The sequence below is a fragment of the Rhea americana genome, unplaced genomic scaffold, assembly GCF_003343005.1.
Source record: "Rhea americana isolate MKP2758 unplaced genomic scaffold, rheAme1 scaffold_66, whole genome shotgun sequence".
NCBI classification, from domain to species: domain Eukaryota; kingdom Metazoa; phylum Chordata; class Aves; order Rheiformes; family Rheidae; genus Rhea; species Rhea americana.
The window spans coordinates 1891240-1909844 of record NW_028186823.1 but is presented as its reverse complement, the minus strand read 5'-3'; the positions used below and the strand labels follow the sequence as shown (position 1 = coordinate 1909844).

At 42.0% G+C, this 18605-nt stretch overlaps 1 protein-coding gene across 3 annotated transcripts in view; it reads left to right on the top strand.

Annotated features, from left to right (window-relative positions):
- The window catches only part of LIMS1 (LIM zinc finger domain containing 1), a 76323-nt gene that overhangs the window by 21280 nt on the left and 36438 nt on the right, over window positions 1–18605 (top strand). The window contains exon 1 of one of the 3 annotated variants that reach the window (XM_085320846.1): window positions 2150–2167. The exons of the other annotated variants lie outside the window; for them this stretch is intronic. The gene's annotated coding sequence lies outside the window, so the exon portion shown is untranslated. Of the gene's footprint in view, window positions 1–2149; window positions 2168–18605 lie in introns of those variants that run through there. 3 annotated transcript variants of the gene reach the window in all.

The window sequence follows — 18605 nt, the reverse complement described above, 5'->3', positions numbered from 1 at the left end:
CCTGGATCGGGATTCGCTTCTCTGCACCTCACCCTCTCCTTGACCTCTGAAAAGCTGCATTGCCTCCCCGCCGGCGTTCCCAGGCTGTACTTTGAGCGCAGAAGCACATCCCTGGTTTATAGATGAGCTTGAGGGTAGCTACTTCGAGTACCATGAGATGCTCAGACACTAGAGACAGAGCTGTACACAGCAGAGGGAAGCAGGCCGTGCAGGACTGCAGTATGTAAAGAGGTTAGTCATCTGGGGAGTGTGTTCCCTGCTTGGACGTGCCCTTCTTCCTACCTTTAGAACAGCAAAATCAGGTAAAACTGCAAGAGGAACACAATTCTAAGCTTAAAATATATTTAAAATATAGAGGAATTGCAAAAAAAAAAATATAAAATAAAATAAAAGGAACAAAAAGTTGAAAGTTCATAATAAGCATGAAGGTGATGGAACTTGGTTTATAGTGGAGTAGTACCTTAGATATCTTGTAGCTACTACTGCCCTGCTTTGCTGTCTGGAGCCCCCTTGCTGTTATTCAGGGTAAAAAGAACCAAACGATGGCATCAGCTTGGAAAGCTGTTTYGTAGCTGCTGGCACTGGTAACCTTTTCTGGTAGCAACTACACTGCTACTCAGCTTTGTGCTTGTAAGGTCAAATAGAAGACTTCAGCAATGATTAAAGATAGGATTGTCTTTGTTTTTCATCTTCTGAAGAATAACCTTTTGCTTCAGTACGGTGCTGTTATGTGTATAGCCYTGCACCTTCCAAGTGCAGTCATTTAAAACCAGTGATAGGGAAAATAAGTCCTTGGATAACCCACCCAAGGAGAGGAGAAAAGTACTCAGGAAAGAAGAGAGAGTGGGGAGAGACCAGAAGTCTGCTTGGGTGATGGAAAGGGAGCTGGATAAAATGTTAATATGATTGATGCGGATGTATGATCCCAGTGCTGTTGAACTGAAGGGGTTGGGCGGTTTATTAGGGTTAATGCACTGAAACACAAGGAAGGCATGCAGATTAGCAAGAGCTGTCTTGTGAGAAGAAATACTGAGGCTGTTTTGACCTTCAGAAAGCATGCTGCATGTATTTCTGATTTGTGAGAATGTGCTCTACTTGGAGAAGACGAATTCTGCATCTCCCGGTATAGCGGGGCAGAGAGTTGGGGAAGGGGCAGGAGAGAGGAAAGCAGCACAGCAGGTTGAGGTGGAAAAGTGAATAGTAAGCACAGAAGTCTTCCATCTTATATTTGCTAACAATTTCTGTTGCTTGTGCAGTATACAAGTATGCAAAACAGTGTGCAGTCAAAACCTTCAAGACTGTTTCATATTGAAACATCCATTTATTCAAATATTGAGACCCTGCTAATAATGTGAATGTGGTCCCATAACCGAAGTAGTTATTCTTAGATAGGTTTTTTAAATCTGAGAGCCCACAGAGTCTCCTGCTGAATCCTTAAAGTAGCTAAGAGTCTTTGAGTAAGTGTCTTGTGAGAGTTTGTATTGAGAACACTTGAGATTTTAAAGCATGAGTCACACTGTATTTTGCCCTCCAAACAATTAAGCTCTTTTACTGAGCTCATCTTCACAAGTTTGATGTGTAATAACTTGTTTTTTTCTCCATGAATGCTGCTACTCCCTCTATTTATTCCTTTAGTAGTGGTGTTAAATGCCTTTTTAATGAAAAAAAGGTTTTTGCCTGTTGCAGACAGTCAGTAATCCAGAAGTTTGAAGTAGCATGGAGAATTGCCACAAATAGCATAGTTCTGTGGAACTTCCTAATCTAGGGCATTGAGTAAATCGCTTTTGAAACAAATACAGTCTTTGTAATAAGTTTGTTTTTCTGAGGGTTTYCACTGCTTTATCAGGCATGTGTTTATGCCCCAGCTCCTCTGTTGTGTTGTTCAGCCCTGACCATATGGACCTTTCTCTGGTAGGCAAGTCTGGACAGATGGTACCTGGCCTGATCCCTTCAGCAAGAAAACTGAAGAAGTGGAAGACTTGAAGAAAAGGTCAATGTCAGCTGACGTTGGAGGTGCCTTCTCCACAAGCCGTGCTGCTGAGATATTGCAAGAGCTGGGCAGTGGGTCACGTTCCTGAAGTGCCATGGCGAGAAACTTTCCAGTGATCCAAAGCTATTGCTGGGACGAGGCATGGGAGAAGTAATTTATATTATTGACTCCTGCTAGGTGAGATAGGGAAGAGTGTCCTATTTTAAACTGTAGCATTTCCTAACTGCAGGAGAGATCTCCGCTTTGCAAAGAGTTGTTAGAAGAAGGCAGGGTGGTGAAAGGAGGCCAGCTGGTGCCTTGTTTGCTTCAGAGYTTTGGGAATGAGATTCCTGATCTAGTGCCAGAGAATTTGGGAGGGAAGTGACTACTGGTAGTGTTAGTCAAAATGTGATTGCTGCACATTGTTCAAAGGGATTTTCTTTGGCACTCTAGAAGGATTCAGCATTATCTCATTTCCCCTTTCAAGTAACGCTATGGAAATGGGAGATCATTAATGAAACTGCCCATCATACACTTTGGTGTCAAGGCATGTGCCTCATTCCGCATACTGTTTCTAGCTTGAGGTAACTGGCAATAAATGTAGCCAGAGTAGGGCTGAAATGTGTAAATAATGTCTTAAAGGAGGTTTATCTTTTGGTCTTACTGTATCATTCCACCAACATAAACATGCCATTTTGCRTTTCAGTAGTAGGTGTTTTATTTATTTTCCCCTAGCTGTCACTGTTACTGTTTAATCCTTAAAGATAATAGCAATAAGCAATAATAATGTTGATAGCAATATGCAGTAATAATGTTGAGGAAGAATGCTTTTCTCCATATTAATGTCAAACACTGTGTGATAAAATTTCTGTAGTATTTTGGCTTAATAGCATGGGTATGGTACCAGCAGTAGTACTGAATGGTTCAGCRAATGCTGTAATGTTCATTTATGATGCTTTCTGAGTACATGAAAGAGACCTCAGAAAGAGTACGGAAGGGTAAATGTAGTATTTATRTTTGAAAAAGGTGGCAAAAATAGGCTACTGGAGAATGTTAAGTCCAGTCAGCCTAACTTTGACCCCAGTGAAGTATGGATACAATTAATAATCATTTTTTAAGCASTTAGAGGTTAATACAGCATTAAAAAAATATACACATTCCTAAGAGCAGATTGTTTCAGAGCAATCATTTTTTCAACTTKGGCAGGTGAACAACCGTAATAAATACAGAGGAAGGAGTAAAATGTATTTTATCTGTTGATCTGCCTAGCATGAATTTACATAAGCAAATAAGAGAAATSTGTATTCAAGAGCCATGATGTTTAACTTGGTTGGAGTGCAAGCCTTGTTACTTCTCTTCTTCCTCATATCCACTCATCTTCTCTTGTCACTTGTCACTGCCTTACACCACTCACTGAAGTACTGCTGCTACCACCTTCCCTTCCTCCAGGGCAATACCATCTGGTTTTGATTACTGCACTTTGAGAGGATGTAAAAAAAACTGGAGAGAGGCCAATGGAGAGGAAGGGGGAGGAAAAAGTGCTGAAAACAGTTTTCAGAGGAAGTAACCTTTTATTCTCTGTCTGCTAAAGTGGGATAAGGAGCAATCAGCTTTATTTTTAATGACCAAAGATTAATAGAGAAAATTGTTAGTTATTAGACTAGTAAAAAGGTTTACCCCRAGGAGTTTCGGTAATATTGATTGAATGAAATTCTTAAGAATAGAGTGAGGTTGACAATGTTGCAGAATTTTCTGCTYTTTTGTTGGGGAGAGAAGGTGACAGGAAGAGCAGAGGGTGATGGGACAGATGCAGACCTGGAAGATCTCTTCAGATCCCTCTATTTTCCATCAGAAGCCTGACCTAAAAGATGAAACTTTTAGGTGCAAATTCTCACCTCAGAAGAACACTGACGTTCCTCTCGGGAAAGCTGGTCTCATATCCAATATACTTCAAAAATCCCAAATTAGCATGAAATGGTCAGTAATTTCTGTTTTCTCTTACTTTGCCTAAGCATTTGCCTTTTGGCAGACAGTGAAGTGCTGTCTTCTTCAAGCAGCAAAATCAAAAAAAATAGTTTTTTTGGAAGAGGCTGTGTATTCATTACTGAAAAAGCCTGAGAGCAATTGTTCTGCCCGATGGGGCTAAGGGGCCTTGTTGGAGCTGGAAGGAAGGCACTCGAAAAAGATAGGCAGCACCCACTAGCTGGTACATGATGTTTTACTGCAATCCAGGAACAAGGTGGCTTCCTTGCATGACAGATCTGTAGATCTGTTTGGGTTGTGAGTTAATGTGTCTGCAGTCTCAGTAAATGAATTAGGAAGAATATGATGGCCTTGTGCTAGATTTATAATCACTTTGCTCTCAAAAAAAAAAAGAAAAAAGAAAAAAGAAAAAGAAAAAAAAAGAAAAAAAAGAGACTCTTTATGTACTCTTCTGCCAGAAAGGAAATGAGAGCCGATGGGTTGAAGTCAAAGGAAGCGAAGCGGGACCTCTGCCCTGACATATACTTGATCCTTGTCCATCAGTTTGGGGTGGTATGTGCCCACTACTATGCTGTACATGGGGCAGGGCACATATCTCCCCACRTGTCAGGGTCCAGACTCTGAGGAATGATCCAGCCACCCTGGGCAACAAGTAGCTCTGCTGTTTGTCTTAACCCATCACGTGAACTGTACAGAGGAAGGCAAGAGAGAATGGCAGTGATGGTTTCTTGTCTTTCTGGCCACGCATTTCCTGACTTCAGGGTCTGCTTGATGCAGTGCTGGGCCCTGCAAATGGAAATATTACAGTAACCATGACCATGCACAGATTCAAAGTAGGTGGCTAGATGAACAGCAATATCTTTAGGGACTCAAAGGTAATGGGTGGGCAGTATTTATTGTGCTGGTTGGCAAATACCGTTATTTAACYGCCTTGTTAAGCAAGAGAAACACAGCTTTTACTTCTTCCAGGAGCGCACAGGCAGAAAGGTCAAGTCTTTGTGCTGTTAGCTCCAAGCATGCTCGAGGAAGCTTTTGACAGCTCCCAACAGCAAATGCTTCCTCCGTCGGCTGCTGTGATTGCAGTCCCRCCGTGCCATAGGGGCACCTTCTGCTTGTGTCTGGCCCTTGAGCCCGTGGGGTCCGCGGTGTTATTTAGCGGCAGCACGCAGATGCCAGTGGGCGTAGGAGAGGGGAGAGGTCCCTGGGGGACTCGGAAACTACGAGTCTAGGAGCGAGGGCAGTGTTTCCCATCGCTTTCTGGTGAGGGACTCTCGGCCAAACAGGGCAGCTCGTGGTAGTGCAGTTACCCTGCGCGCCTCTCAGCTGCAGCAATAGCATTTTGTTAAGAGCTGTGTTAAATATCACCGTGAATTCAAGAAGAAAGAAATGAATGTGCCGTTATCAGAACGGGAGATCTTTTACTGGTGCCATTTAAATGGCTACAATTTCAGGTTTCTGCCTGAATCCAAGTTAGGTTGGTTTTGGGATACAGCTCCGATGTACATGAATTTGGTGTTAGCCCTTAATTGCCTGTCTGTGAGCTCACCGGAGTTTTAGTGTTAAGTCTTTGGTGGCAATTTTGATTCACCCTGAAAGAAAGGACTTGAACTGAAACCCTGAGGGCCTTTTCCCTCTCTGTTTTTTAAAAAGGCTGCATCTTTATAACTTTCCAATATTTTACAGCAAAACAGTGGCTTGGCAACAGAGGATATTGGGTGGGAAGGAAACCTCCTAGGTCAGTCAGGACAGTTTTTTACCACGGGTGACCGTAACGTGGGATCGGGCTTTTGTGAAAGGAATGAGTGCTGCAGCCAAGGCGATGGAGTTGTCCGGAGTTCGGGTGAGAAATGAGAATGGTAATGACAATGAGAAATGAAACCTCAGCGTGCTGTACCCYGAGGAAGCTTGCATTATAATCAATAATTTCCCCCTTAATTTCTTCTSTCTCTGAGAAACAGGAGCTCAAAACCAAATAGAGAAGTATTTAGATGCTACGTTTGAATGATCTATCCAGATAATGTATTACGGGAATGTGGCAAGAAGAAACTTGGGAAAAGGTTTTGATTTTTCAGGGTTTGTGGATCTCTGGCTCCATCTGCTGGTGAGATTCCTGCAGGATCCCCCAGCTCCAGGGCCAGGCCAAGCTGCCAGAGGGAAGCCTCTGACAGTTAGGGAAGATGGAGGCTTAGGCTGTGACTGAAAACATGCCTGATTCTACAGGCTATAGAAGGGGATTTTTTTGTAAAGGGAAATACTTTAAAACTGTCACAAATAGATTGATTTGAATAAARCAGTTGCAAAAACTGTGGGTGCACATCTTGCATGACCAGTGGTTATGCTGTTAATTGCTAGTATTTTGAATATTTGATGCAAAGAAAGAAAATGAGGGAGATAATTATGGTTCAGATCCATCTCAGAGCTCAGCGCCACAAGAAAGTGCAGAGATAACTCTGTGATTTATTATGAGTCAAGGATTTCAATTACCTTGATATTTGCAGGGGGAAACATGCAGTTTGCATTCAGATGACTTCTGAAATGTATTAAAGCCATTTTTTAATTACAAGGGGAGGCATTTTAATGATTCTAATTAATTGGGAAAAGTGCAAACCTTGAGAGGGCTGAGATCAAGAGGTCCTAACAAGATGATAAATACTGTTTCGGCAAAAACTCTTCAGACCGAATGTGTAGGTGGCCGTAGCTTACTCCCCTCCCTCTTCTGTAGCCTACCAGCGGTGATGTCTTCATTGCTAACACGGTGGGTGCCAGCCATTCTAATCCAGGGGAGCTATGTGAGATGCTTATGCTGATTGAACTTTGGTTGAAATGGGGAGATGCTTTTCATGCTCTCTCTTTTCTCCCTTGTACTGGGTATTGCACTTGCTGGACTTTGGCTCTGCATCAGCTGAATTGAGTAACTCACTTCCTCAAAAGTAGATGGCCTTCTGCTGGTTTGGTGAGCTGCATTGGCTGGGATAGGGCTCTGAGGGAAGCCAGAGATGGCCTAAAGGGGGATGATGCTCCTTGCAACTGGGATTAGAGATAAGGGAAGGAAAGAGTCTGGTGTACGGGGAAGGAAGAGCAGGTGAAGAGGAGGAAAGGAACTAGGCTTTGCCCCTTTGGTAGTGGTGAGCTCCTAGGTCAGCTAAGTCGGCTCATGTATAGCTACACCCTCGGTGAGCTGGAACAGCGGAGGCATGAGTACAYGTTTCCTTCTGCTTATTTTGCTCTGGGAGTGATGATCTCACAGGGTGGCAAGGCAGACAGCCRGAGGGTGTGACTGTCTAGTTTGTCTGCCAGCCCTTGGCCATGCAGGCATCTCAGAGATCTCCTTGTCCTTGAAGAGGACTACCCAAACTGCCTGAAGCAAGGGTTAGGATACAAACTTGTCTGGGAGCCACGGAGTGCTGAGCATCCTGGAGCGGCTCTGGGGATCTGTCTCYATCCACATGCAGCGGTTCTGGTTTGTGCTGGTCTGCTATAGAAGCAAAGGAAAATACTTTTGGGTCTAAAGCAGTACTTCCTTCCCATAGTCAAATTTCGCTTAACAGAGCYGGTCTAATTCCACGCCTACCTCAGGTCTGTCCCCTCTCCTCTACCATGCACTCCTCATCATTGCCGCAGTGTCACGGCTGCAGCTTCATCATCTGCTGGTGCTGGAAGCAATGGTGCCAGGACCAAGATAATCAGCTTGGTGGGACCTTGCGGCTTCTGACCAGAGCTTRTTCTGCGCTGTGCTGCCCAGTATGCCCAGTCTGGGTGAGTGGAGCCAGCAGTGCTTTCAGCAGTGCTTGTTAGGATGGACTCTGTGCTACATTTGTGTAATATGGGGCTGGTCTTGTTCTGCACTCCTCTACCCTAATTCTGTTCACAATTTTTGTTTTAGCACAGACCTCTTGGAAAATGTGTTGATGATACTGTGGGACTAACTGTTGCAAAGTGAACAAAACTTACAAAATAGTTTACGGAGGCCAAATTCCTTAATAAATCAAAGTGTCAATTTAAAAGTTGATGCTTGTTTTCTTAGATCCCTTTTAACAGAAGCTTATTGGTGGTTTTCTTAAAGTCAGGCAGCTTTTAAGTTCATCGTGAATCAGCAAACTGTTGTTGGCTTCATATAAAAGTGGAACTGCTGGCATGTGAGCAGTAACTGAAATCATATGTATTGCAATACACAATGTAGCTGCTGCCTTTCATTCTGTACTGCCAYCAGCTTACTGTCATCTTCTTTATCTGCAAGAACAAACTGCCCTTAACTTGACATTTGCTGTGCTACTTTTGAGAGACAAAGCTGTGGTGCCTTCTTTCTCCCAAGCTTGTAACTGATGATAAATTTAACACAACTTTGCTACTGTTTGTGTACTGTAAGGACCTTCACAGGAAGAGATAAGTTCAAATGAGGAAGCAGTATCCAGTAGTATAGGAAACAGCCACTTGGAAAGATAACTTAAATTGTAAATTTCTCCACAGAAAACGGTTAGYGATAAATTTAAAGTGGCTTAATTTAAAGTGGCTTAAAGACAGAAATAGAAGAATTAAGAAGTAGGATATGGAGAGATATAGTGAAGAAGAGAAAGCAAAGTTAGTATCTGCTGGTAGCAGTAGCTCGTAGCAGTATTTGGCACATACGATCAAAGGCTTAATGAGATAAATATGCATTTTCTGACAAACATCTTGTAAGAAAACCCTAGAAGGCGATGTATTATTGTGCCACAGACTTGAATGCATCTCTGAGATGCATTGAATGTTGCAGATAAGTACACTACAGYGTACTTAAGTATCTGCATAGACATGACTTGTGTATTACCTTAGGATCACTGTTTCAGCTCTGTGAAAATGACCAGCCCAAATGCCGTATCTCAGGGCAATACATAATCTTCTCTGTTAAAATCTGCCATAAATTCAGGGTTGGCCCTGCTTGCTTTCACTGTTTTGGAGCACCAAGGGCAAGTAGTCCTATTTTCACACGATCTATTAGCTTTTACATTCTGTATTTGCCAAAACAAGTATGAGGCTAAAGAGAACAAGCATGTTAGTGATCTTTTTCATAAACAGATGAATCAGTGAGTTCCTTTCTGATTGCTATTTTTTCCTGGATCACTCTGCAATTTTCTTCAATTCCTTTGTAAGCTTTACAAACATAYTTTACAACCCCTATTGCCAAAGAGTGGTTAAATAGTGTTAGGAGGGTCAGATATGTATGATTAGAAAATATAAAACCTCTAAAAACTGCTGAGTACACTCTGTACAAGCTGCTACTTAAATGCAAGAAAGCTACCTTTAAACAGATTGCACAGTATATGACAACTGCATCCTCATAATTTTTTATCTGTRACCAGTAGCAAGTCAAAAGCCGCATTATTAAGAGTGTCCAGTGGAATGTGCCGGTGGGTAATTTGCCCTTCCATGTTAACTGTCACCTGCAGTGTGAGATGAGCTGGGAACCCAGTTCCTCATGGATATGTCCTGTGTGCCATCTGTGGGGATTGGGTTGTGGCCTCGTGAACCTCCTGCTTATACAGTTTTTGCCATCACGGCACTCTGTCTCCATCACTGCCGATGAGCAAGGTTCTGCTGACTACTTAATACAGCTCTGACCATGTAGCACATGGCCAGAGCAGGGGAGCATCGTCGTCTCAAGGCTATTACTACCTTAACTTGTAAAGGATTATCTGGTGCCTTTGAAGTGACATGCAGCAGATTCAAACTCCTTCAGRAAAACTGAGTTTAGGCTGCTGTGCACTTGCCAGAGATACCACTTAATTCTTGTACAGTCGTGCAGGTTGATCACACTAACCTGCTCTACAAGGTGGTGGTTAGTTTCTGTTCCCAAACAGTCCTTCCCTTGTGCTAACGTTGCCAAAAAAGGCTGTGGTCTTCCAGGAGATGAAGAGTGAAATTAGCTGCCTTCATCTCAGAAAAGAAGCAAATCAAGGGTATTTCTCCTTTCTCAGCAGGTGGGAAAGTGGGGAAAGAGGGTCTTCCACTACCTCTTGGCATTGGTGCCAATGGGAGGGACAGTCCGTTGGCGGTCAGATAGGGTGCCTCTGCCTTGCTGCACACTACTTGCCTGTAACTCCAGATGTTGCTCTTCCGTATCGCATTCATTGACATGTCTGGGTGATACGCTCGATATTGCCTGTTTCTCTTCTTTCTGTCTCCTGAAAGAAGATGCTCATGGAGACAACCATGCAACAGGCACATGCGGGGCCCCTTCTGATACAGTTTGCTGAATTTAGCCACAATTCACRTAAGCACCATCTGATCACCCTTCAGAAAAAGCCACAACTTAAAGTATACCTCAGAGGGGACTGAAGTTGTTGCAAATATCTTCAGTCCCTGGAGCRTCAGGAAATTTGTAAGATGAAAATATCTGAATGATCCTGAGAAATGAATCTACAGCCCTTTGCTGTCAGTTCCTTTTCCAGGTGTTTGTACTTTCATCATTTTAAAAATACAATGTAATTACAACTAGACTGTTTTCTGCAGGGGAGAGGATTTGTTTCCTTTCCTCCTTGGTGATTTAGGGATGGAGAATTTGTGTGACAGGAGCTGAACTCTAAACTTCGAGTTTGTGTTTTTTTTCTTCCTCTTTACTGCATAAATTTTTTACAGGGTAAAAGAAGGAAGTGGTTTGTTAAGTCACTTTTTTTTTTCTTTTATCATAACTTCCACAAACAGCCACAAGGAAAAGACAAAACCAGTGAGTATTCAATGTAAAGCTATATATGGGAAAAAACTGCTTATTACAAAGCTGCTGTCAGAGAGTCTACAGCCTGCCAGTAAGTGCCCGCTTGCTTATACTTATGGGCTGTCTTTGACTTCTGTATATCTGCAAGATATGCTATTTTYGAAGGCAGAAGTTTGGCAACATATCAGATTATACTGCCTTTTAGTCATTTGTGAGGAAATTCTTATGAACAGAAGCTGTATATGGGAGTAGTGACAACTGGGGTCAGGAAGAGGAAGAAGAATAGCTTAGCTTGCTGAGTTTTATTACTGCTAAAATCTAGTGGTACCAATGACAGAGCTTTAAATGCAGTCRTTTATTTTTCTCAAAAATGCTTGAAAGCGTTCTGGGTTCCTGAGACTCCTTCAGCTGTTGCTCTTCTGGAGTGCTTTTAAGGAAACTATTTGCTCCTCATTCAGCCTCGCAGAGCAGAGGATTCACGGTCAGTTTGGCAAAYGTCCTCTTGCTGATAGCTTGAGTAATGGGATGGTTGTGAGCACTGATTTGGCTGAGGAARGGGATGTTTTTTAGAAATATAACAGCAAGGGTAGTTAAACCTGGAAGCGTAATTCCAGCAGAGTGGCTTTGTGTCTGCTTGTTACTGAGGTTTTCTTTCTTCTGATACGGCCTGGGAGTTCTTTGTGTTCAGAAGTCAGTCACGTCTGCAGTGAAACAAAGCGTTTAAAGAAGGGCATTTGCGCTTTTTTTCATTTAAGACATTCAGCATAGCTTAAGAATCTTATGTTTTTTTACAYTCTTGAAAATGTTATGAAAAATCTGTAGGAGGTATTTTTATTCTTTGCACTGAAACCCRAAGTAATTTCCGTGGTGGTATTAATGGGGACATTTGTTTGCATTTTACATTATTCGGCATTTCCAGGATTAATTAGTTTTGTTTCCTTTGCACTGTGAATTTCTTTTTCAGTATGGATGTTTGCATGAATGTAAGCTACAAGTTTTGACAGYTTTGAAGCCAAAATGTTATGTACTTAAAAATTAAGATTTTGAGGGGAGGAGTGGGGAATGGCTGAAAATTGTAGCTTGCCTGTCTACATCTCTTAAGTCTTCACATTTATTCAGCTTTATTTTTCTAGACATATAAGCTACTTCGTATGTTCTGCATTAGAGAACACATTAGTTTTCATTGTAGAAATCATTATATTCTTATTTTCTGACCTTGRTTTGTTGCTAAAGTGATAATCTCTCATTATAAGGAACCACTGCAGTCTGTTTTTCTCGGAGGTGCCACTCCGAGTAAAGGGCCACTRTCCACTACGTTTGGTCTCCTGTGCTATCTAGCGTGTTTTCTTTCCCTTTTTTCCCTCCTCCTGCTTCTGGAATGTGTCTCTCCTGTCGTGTTTTTTCTGGCAGTAGGGGCTGTCTGAGAGGCAGCTATGTAGTATATTCACAGCCAAAGAGCCTAGCTGCTTCTGGGCTGCTAAGYTGACAAGCCATATTTTGTAGAGCAGCACCCTTCGCAGTGGCAAGCAATTTTGCCTTCTTGCCGTTCGGCTCGTTATTCTTATACCRTGAGAAGTTAAAGGCTTCGAGACATTCACCAGAGCCCAGAGGCAGATAGTCCTKCTGCAGGCACCACGCTTGCAGCCATAAAGTAACGTCACCTCTATTTGTCACTTTGGCAGTCATAYTTGATTAGGTGCCATGGGTGATGGTGCCTATAAGCATATGCATTTTCCCGAGGCTGCTAGGGCGAGGACCTCTTCCACCTGCATTGAGCGGAGTATGTAATCTTCTGCCTTGGCAATCGCTTTCCTGGCTTCAAATCCACTTTCTGGCAGCAGAGCAGGCATCTAGGATAATTAGAAGCAAACTTTGCCAAGTGAATTCTGATTCTGTGTTTCTTTTCAGTATAAAGAATACAAAGTCTGATGAGAAGCGCYTTTTTCCTACTTGTAATGTCACGTTAATCATTTTAAATTATTTGTTAGATGAAAATCAAAGCGGTCGGGAGAATAATTATTGGGCAATCAAACGAGGAAGCAGTTTTTAATCAGGCTGCTGTGTTTTTGTTCACATTTATTTAACCCTGACAACGTGCATTTTGGAGAAGAAACGTCAGACTTCCTATTCTCTCAGCAGAAGAGCAGAGTCAGTCTGGTGCCTGTTTAGAGACCTCCCATTACATCTACAGCAAAACCAGATCCCGGCAGTTGCCAGTCTGGAACGAACGCTGTTGGCCACTTTGCAGCCCCCGAAGGACCCGCTGCTTCTTGGCGCACAAAACAGGCCRTAGGCAAAGCATTAAAGCAGTTCCTCTGGTGACGTGGGGCAGCTGCTCTTTCCTTCGATTGTCACCTGTTTTCAGGTTCTCCCCATATTTTCTTTTTTCCTGAGCTTTCCATCTTTCRGTAAACTGTCTGGCTCCAGAGGCTTTTTTCCCCATTTTGAAGAGCTTTTGATCCCATTAAAAGAGATTGAAGTAGATATTCTTGGTATGTCTACAGCAGGGTGCAAGCAGAAGATGACTGGTTAGACTTTTCAGGTCATCTTCATGCATCATAAATAAAATGTTTAAAGAGTGTATTTATGATTGGATTTGAAGAGCGCTGTTTGAAGAGTCTTTAATTCCAAGACAATAAAATAATCCTGAAAGGAAGATTTAGTTTCTGGATTGTGAAGCTACTCATATGCCTTGTTTTTTCCACACATTCTAGGTTATTAAAATTAATTCACATGGAGTTTTCTGGCTTTAACAACCCTCAATTTCCCCACTCATGATTTTTTTTGTTAAAGGTCTCCCCTTAGAGATAAAATTATTCATGTGGACCTCAAACTATCTTATAGCTTCGTTAGCTTGCTGGCTTATTTGTTTTACCATTTTCTGGTAAGAGGCTTATTCACAAATGGCAAGGTAGAACTGATTCATGCCGTGTGTCAYGTTTTGTGCCTCGCAGAGCTATTTGTGCACTGATCGCTGACCGATCAACTGTGTAACAGAATCACATGGAATCACACAGCGATTGAGGCTGGAAGGGACCTCTGGAGATCACCTAGTCCAATCTCCCTGCTCAGTAGGGTCACCTAGAGCATGGTAAACAGGGTTGCATCCAGGCGAGCCTTGAAGATCTCCAGAGAAGGAGACTCCACAACCTCTCTGGGCAACCTGTGCCAGTGCTCCGTCACTCTCACAGGGAAGAAATTCCCCCTCAYGYTCAGGTGGAACTTCCTGTGCTTCARTTTCTGCCCATTGMCTCTTGTCCTGTCACAYGGGACAACTGAAAAGAGTTTGTCCCTGTCCCATTGATGCTTTTGTAGACGTYGGTAAGATCCCCTCTCAGTCTTCCCTCTATTATAACCTTCTAGTTATAATACTAGCCTGCATCTTCAGCCCCTGCTCTGTCCTTCCCTTCTGCCCTGAGCTTGGGCACAAGCTCAATTGCTAGGGCATACTTGCATTAATATGTGCTTCCCTCCAGCTGCAGAATTATGAAAAATGAGAAATAAGGCAATAGTGGTCCAGCAGAGGGAGGTGTTGTAAAGCTGAGTCTAAAGCGGTATTCCACTAGGAGGAGAAAAATGTGGTGTGTTTTTGCAGCTTTAGGGGCTGTATTTTATGAGTTTCCTGGCTAGTTTTCTCGTCAGGGCRGGTATGTGAGTGGAGAAAGCTCAGAGGAGGGAACCTAAAGAACTTGTATTTGGGTAGACAGAAGGTGTTCCAGGCTCATTTTTACRTACCTTTGTTATTGCTCTTGATTATTTTATTTTGGTAATGACCTTTGCCTCCGCGTTGCTTTGAAACAACGCGAGGGCGTGTGYTTGGGGGATGAAGGTGCAGTTAGCACAGGCTGCAAAGGGCGGATGGGAAACGCTGCCTGTGCTAGCGGCGGCACAAAAAGCAGCTGGCCCGGCAGCACTGTTTTCGCTCTCTCCCCTCCGTTCCTTAATCGCTCCGGCTGGTTTGCTCAGTCGTCGTTCTGCTCTGAAAGCAGATAGATGTTGAACAGAGAGCTGAATTATGGCAGGGACTCGCACTGGTAGAAGAAGTAAAAAAMCCCAGCAGCTATTGTGAAAATGTGGCAGTAACGTTTGATCAGCTGGAATAAYTCTTAGCCATAAATCCATAACAATGCTGTGCAGCRTACGTGTAAATAGTTGGAGTGCCTCTGTGCTTAGCACTGTGTGCAGATTAGATATACATACCCCATTTCTTCAGGACTGATTGACTGCTAGGTGGAACAGGGCAAGAAACATCGAAGCAGATGTTGAAGTTGCATTAGACAAGGAAGGAAACATGCAATTAGTTAATTATTTAACTCCTCAAATCAACCATTTAGGCTCCCATCAAGCTTGAAATTTCTGTCAAAGTTCACATCCTTAGATTTATGCCTTGATTTATCTCTGCCTCTTTTCTTTTGCTGTTAGCCGCATTAGCAGTGATCTAAGGCACCATATGGTGTGGCACCTAAGCCCACATGCAGGGACTCACCACAGCTGCATGGAGAGACATGAAGTTTGTGTGATAAGCACATCAGCTGCTTGCTGCTGRGCTGCTTGTAAAAGGTTATTTATATCTTCCTTTGCTCACTGTGCAAAGGCACTTGCTGCTTGGTGACTCCTGACACTGGGACTGTTACCAGTGGTGGTGTCCAGGTGACATCAGCCAGGTGCTGCCGTCACCTGGAGGGCCCTGGTGTATGCCGCACAGGYGCTTCCCTGCACCCGTAGAGATATGTCAGGGAAGAGGCTCTCCAAGTGAAAACATGGGGGAGAGAGGTTGGTTTTAATCACACTTTTTTTTTGGGGGGGGGGGGGAGTTGCTTGAGAGAATGTTTTCTACTATTTCTCACAAAGTCTGGAAGAAAGGGAACAGTCCGGAATGAGAGACTCACTGCARCGATAAGCTGGGGTGGCAATAGGGGCTGGAGAAACCTTCCCCCCTGCTGCCTCTGCTACCGCCACCTTCTACCAAGGTGTCCTCCAGGGGCGTTCGCATGCTGCTCTTGTAGAGGGCCTTTGCTGCTGCCCTGAAAGCAACTTTTTTTGTTGCTTTGCAAATCTTCAAAGTAAACTTAATCAAAGTTCTATGGTTGGTTTTGAACTAAAATAAATAAATAAAAAAAAAAGGGATGTTGGAGTGAAAAGAAAGACTAGTAACGTTGATAAAGGCTTCTCTGTGTAGAATGAGAATCTTGCTAAAGCTTTGTYTTTTCTAGTTCTGTAGTTAACAGGCATCCTCTGTAAATGAGGATGTATTAATAAAAAACCCCAAGTAAGTCTAATTATTATTCTCTAATCCAAGATGTACTGTTTTTTCGCGTCTTTAATTACAATTCATGTCCCTTTGAACACAGTGAAAAATAATTGGTCATAACCTATCAGTCTTCAGAAGTTTACCTACAATTGCCAGCATAACGTCACAAGATTTTGAGAGAGCACTTCAGTCCTGCAAAATACTTTTTCAGACAAGAGATATTAATAAAATTCAGGCATGAAGTATCAAGAAAAGTGCTTTATAGGGTTGAAGTGAAAATTGAAGTGTGAGACTTGTACTATATAATAAAAATATTTATAGTTTGGGATGAATGAAGGACTGTATAGTTTGTATCTAGGTTCCAGCTTTCGATACTTAGCCGCACATATTTTCCTCTAATGCGGTATTGAGAGTATCATGATTTTATCGGCCACAGTGCAGTACCAATGCTAGCAGAGCTTTTTCTTTGGGGGAGGGAGGAAGATGGTTGCATGAGTAAAGAGGAATGCGCTGAAAAATGAAGGCTCAATCTTCAAAGTACAGAACATAAAAGGAGGCTGTATATTGCTGGTAACAAGAAAAGCGATGGTAACTTGGCTGGCCCTCAAAAATTCTTATGGAATGTGAAAGATCCAAGTAGCCCAGTCCCATGCAAAAAGAATGTAATCTGTTTCAAAAAAAGTATTATAAACAACAGATAGAGGTTGGAAGGTAAAAGAAGGTGGGGGGAGGAGGTGGCGCTAACTCAGGAAATTATTTCCTGTGGAGCTAGAGCCATCTGAGCTGCTTTCTGGAAATATTTAAACATCTTAGTGGAGAAATATCATTTGCATTCCCTACCATCRCTCCAAAAAATACTCATACAACATTAGAGAGTCAGAATTTCAGGTTCGGCTGTTTGAATAATTTCAGATTTGAAACCTTGATTCTCATAAGAAATAATGTAGGATCCCAYAAGGCAGAAGAAGTCCAGTTTGGATTTCTTTGTTCAGAAAGCTTGTAGCTTGTCCTCAAGTTCTCTGGCAGGTTTTCTCAATCAGTTTAGATCCCTCCTGAAGTTTGTGGAAGAAGACACTGAAGACGACCTTGGAGCTGACTCCCAATCTATGTTGAAAAATAGCGAATCATCTTGTCCGCCTTTATACTGAGGTGGATTTGGTGTTGAGCAGCTCTTTATCAAATGATGCATTTTCGATGTCTGGACTTCTTGTATTCTTTATGTGCTCCACCAATGCCAATGGTGGCATTGACTTTAATTTTGAATAATACCAGTCTGGTGCAATTCGGATTCTTAAATACATTTTAGTGAGAGATGTTGTCCTATACGTTTTCCAAGTACAGAGGCTATTCCTGCAGATAAGCATGAATTTAACACTTGCATACTTCAGACTCAGTTTACAGCAAAGCAGTTTTCATTAATTTTTTTGATTAACTCATATAATAATATAAAAAGTAAACTGAAGAGATCACTACTGTAGTTAACACAATTATACAAACATTTGTAGGTAACAGYTCAGTTTTGTTTGTTCCACAGCAAAAGATCTACTCTGTATCTTCACTTTCTTGGTTATCTTTATCCAATTTTAGATGATAATATCTCATGGGTACACTAATATTTAAAGCACAATAAGGAACTGTTGATAGTTTATAAAGGCTGCTGTGCCCTGAGCTACTGTCATCTGCCATACTTAACGGCTGCTTGTAACAGCATTAACTTCTCATTAAACCACTGATTGACTGACTGCAGGGAAATGTTGGTTAATTATGTTTAAGCTTCTCCTGCTGCATATTGAGAAATAATTTTAAATACTTTGAAACTGGAATGCAGCATGTTTAGGCAAATATCGTGTGACTCTTCGTTCTTTTTATCTTCTGAGGTCGACATTTAAATATGTGTAGTCTTCTAACATCATATATATAAWTTTGAATCTCTTAAACTATTACCCATATGTCATGTTATATGATGCCTTTCCAGAATAATTTCTATTATTTTTCCATTGTATGATGTTTTATATTATATTTTGATGACATGCCAGACTGAGGCACACCGATAGTGTTATAAAACTATTGTCCTTGTGTGTCTAGTAATCGTGACAAAACTGTATGAAGTGACATACCCATTATTACGTATTTTGCGCTTTTCTGTGTTATAACAACTCCAGAATACTCTCTTGTATGGTATGTATTCACTACAAAATAAACACGTGAACCATGGACTGTGAAATTCATACCACACGGATCTTGTTTCCTATCCCAGTCAAAGGAGTCCTTGCAAATTGTTAGGTTTCTTTGCTTTTATTTTCTGTAAGTTCATTTAAAAAACAAAACCCCAACACCCCTGAAATCTCAGCACAGAGGTAAAAACTCTGAGTTCAGGGTTTGGTCACGTTTGCCAAGAATAAAGTCAAAAAACCTTCCAACTTTTTCCCCCTTCAAAAAAAGTTTGTTGAAACTTCCTTTTAAGCGCAAACGAAGGGTCTTTATTACTAATTAAGATGAGACACGGCTTGCAAATCCCTGCTAGTCACCTTCCTGTCCTACAGGAACCCTTAAGCATTTTCATTCCTGTTTTACAGTTTACACGGGACACTTCATCGCTACAGAATGTAAGAAATAGCTGTGGTGGCCATATGTTAGGAAATAAATCTAATATATAAATATAGAGATGTATTTAATTCGTAAGGACGTGTGGAAAAGAGCATTATCTGATAAAC